Raw genomic sequence first — 3379 nt, forward strand, 5'->3', positions numbered from 1 at the left:
GTGTGTGTGTGTGTGTGTGTGTGTGTGTGTGTGTGTGTGTGTGTGTGTGTGTGTGTGTGTGTGTGGCGGGGGGGATATCACACTGTTGGGGGAAAAAAGCATATTTTGATTAGTTTAATGTCAGTGATTATCTGAACCACTCCTCATCTGAAATACCTCTGTGAAGGGTTGGAGTGGCAATTGATAAAATATCTCATCCAAAATGCAAGGTAATTAATTTCGCATAGTGAGTAGATATAGCTACTAAATTAATCAGCAGTGATGTAGTTGTCAGTGATTGTGCTGTCATTGTTAGATTCCAGAGTTAACAGGGCATTTACACAAATAGGGGTGTTCACACTGAGAGCTGTTGTGGGTTTGCAGAAGGCAGTCTGACACACATTGCACATGCAACTAACCCTGGCATTTGCTAACTGTTGACTGATGAGTTTGAAATCTTAATGAAGTCCTAGAAATGCAGCTTTTTCATAGGTAATATAAACATATATGAAAATGGGTTTATTCTTATAATTGTTCTTTCTGATAATTTAACAAGTGATTTTAACAGTTACCAAAACATTTTCTTCTAAATAATCCTTCAGAAATAAATATGTAGATGCTATAAACATTCCCGCTTTTAAATTGTGTATATATAGAACATGTACTGCCCTCCCCAATAGCACTGTATTCTTTCATTTCACACAGCAGCTTCAGTAGATACCTCACACCTGCTTTTTCCTTATATTTACAAGTAGTTTATAAACAGGAAAAAAAGATCAATGGACGTTAACATGAGCAGGACTTTTATTCACCATCACAGGGATATGCAGCATGGAAAATCAGCTCTGCTCTAGTGCCTTTTATTTTCCACTCCAGCAGTGGAGACAAAGAAAGTATTCATAGCCAGAACACATGTGACCTGAGCCAGTCTAATGGTATTAAAGCAGTTCAGTGAAGCATTAATGAACTTAAGAGAAATGGCAGAACAACACTAAAATCTAATTCACCCCAGAATAAATGGGACTTTTTTTTACAAAAAATCTCCGCCACATGTAACCAGCTAAGAATTTGGCTAAAATCTTGTTTTTACATATGTTTTCTGCCAAACCATGATCAACTGGTTTCCTTTTGAAAGTCATAATTGATTTCTTACTTGATACATCAACTTTATATAAAGAGGTGTCATCAGTCCTGGTTACACCTCAAACCACTCTTATTAAATGTATCTCAATATGTCCAAATGAAATATGTGCTTTCTAGAGCATATAAAACCTCAAAATCATTTTTTGCCTACAGTTTCCTTTTCTTCCAGTTTATTCATGGCACTAATCTCAGTTGATGCCTGAAAATGATAGACTAAATAAAGTCTACCAGAGTAAAAAAATGAAACCTGCATCACAAATACAGAATCTGCCCTATCATTGTAGTCCAATCCCTGCTTTATACCAATGCTTTCCTTTTCTTCATTGTTATTATATTTTTGTTGAATTCAACTAAAAATGTATATTCTTAGTACCCAGTAGGCATGTCTGTAAGTGCATTAATGTGCCATCATTACAGCACATTAAGTTTAGTACCTGTAATAACAAGTATTAACTGTATGCACAGTAAATAGCACTACTGTGCAGTAGTAGCCGTGCACACATTTTTAGTGACATTAATGTGCAGTAGATTAATTCAACTGTGCATGAACACATTAGCAAGGCTTTTGCCATGACATGCTAATCCTCAGTAGAATTAGTCTACTGCACCTTTAGTGTCTTGTGTAAATGTGCCCAGTATGTCACAGGGTGAGCTGGGTTAACCCTGAATTAAGTCAGGTGACTAAGGTTCTGTGTCAGCAACCCACAGGTAGCATCTCCCATGTGAAGGACTAGTTCTAGCTCGTATAAAACAGAGGGAGCTTTGCTTTTGAGTTAAATGTGCATTGGATCATGTGAACAATGTTGAAAACTATTAAGAAGCTATTAATGGAAAGATAATGAACTACCATCATCTCCATGGAAAATGTTTTTGTTGTTGCTTCCATGTTCCATAGTATTTGCAATGGTGTTGCTATGAAGAAATGTATGCTTTTAAACATGCTATTAAGAGTTAAAAAAAAAAAATCAATTTCCATGCAGTGTAGCAAACCAGCAGGAAAGCAAGACAAAGGGTGTTTATACACATGCTTCAGGAGGTAGTGGGGGGCACATTAATAAAAGTGGCTCTGAGAGCTTCTCTAATAAAAGTACCCAGAGCGTCACATTTACCAGTGTCCCGTACTAAAAAATGGCAGTGGGGGTACCTTAACTGAAGCTCATCAAACAAGCTTTAGTTGAAGCACCCCCACTGCCATTTTTCAGCATGGTAATTACCACACTCCAGCAGACGTGATTAATCGAGTTGCCAAAATATCTAAATTGATCAAGTTTGCTCTGATGCACTGCAATTATGTGTTGGAGTAGCCTCAATTCACGTGTGTAGGTGCCAAAAGAGTCCAAAAGGGGGTATGTGCCTCTACTGCTACCTCTTCGCATAGACCTACAAAGTCTGTTTCATGCCAGTGTTGAAAAGCTGGGGCTTTTCCTCTCACGCAAGGGAATGATGGGATAATACGTCCACAGGGGGACAAGGCCATATCTATACTAAAATCTGAAGTAAGAATGTTACTTAAGTTAACGCATCAAACAAGCCTTGCTTGCATAGGTGTAATAGTGAAACTTCAGCAGCATGTGCTGCAGCCCAGATTAACTGCTTGAATACATACCCAGGGTCCTGGCCAAGACTTAGCCTACCCTGGAAGCCATGTTGTCACAACTACAGTGACAACATTACCCGAGTTGGTTAGATTGAAGCTAATTTCTGCATGCCTGTAAATACTGCAGTGACAGCTCCCGATTGTAGTGTGGCCCATAGCCTCAGTTTACAACAGTACAGTTCCTAAGGAACTCATATTCTGTCATGAAGAAGGAACTTTTGAATGTGAAATAGAAGATCATTCCCAGGGATACTTTAACTTCCTACACACACACTCACACTCTTTAGAAGCGCAGACACTTTGTATTAAAGGTGCTGTGTAATACGTATATTTTATAAAGCATCTTTAAAGCTTCTGCGCTTTTAATGCATGTATATTATATGAGAGACAGAGAGAGAGAGAGAGAGAGAGAGAGAGAGAGACTTTGCTACTATAGACTTTGCAGACTATAGCCTGTTCCACATATTTAAATGTTGTAAAATAGGTTATTAAACTAAGAAAAAATAAATAGCCATGTAATTCACAAACTGAGAAGCAAATATGCTTTCACCGATACAGAGAATTTGTCCTCAGGAGCAATTATAATTGTGGATTTGGTATGAAATCCTGTTGTTTCACATTAATTTTATTCAGTAGCTAAGTTGTAGAAGATATTCGGCC

The sequence above is a fragment of the Gavialis gangeticus genome, unplaced genomic scaffold, assembly GCF_001723915.1.
Source record: "Gavialis gangeticus isolate Ggan-Ray unplaced genomic scaffold, GavGan_comp1, whole genome shotgun sequence".
Lineage (NCBI taxonomy): Eukaryota > Metazoa > Chordata > Crocodylia > Gavialidae > Gavialis > Gavialis gangeticus.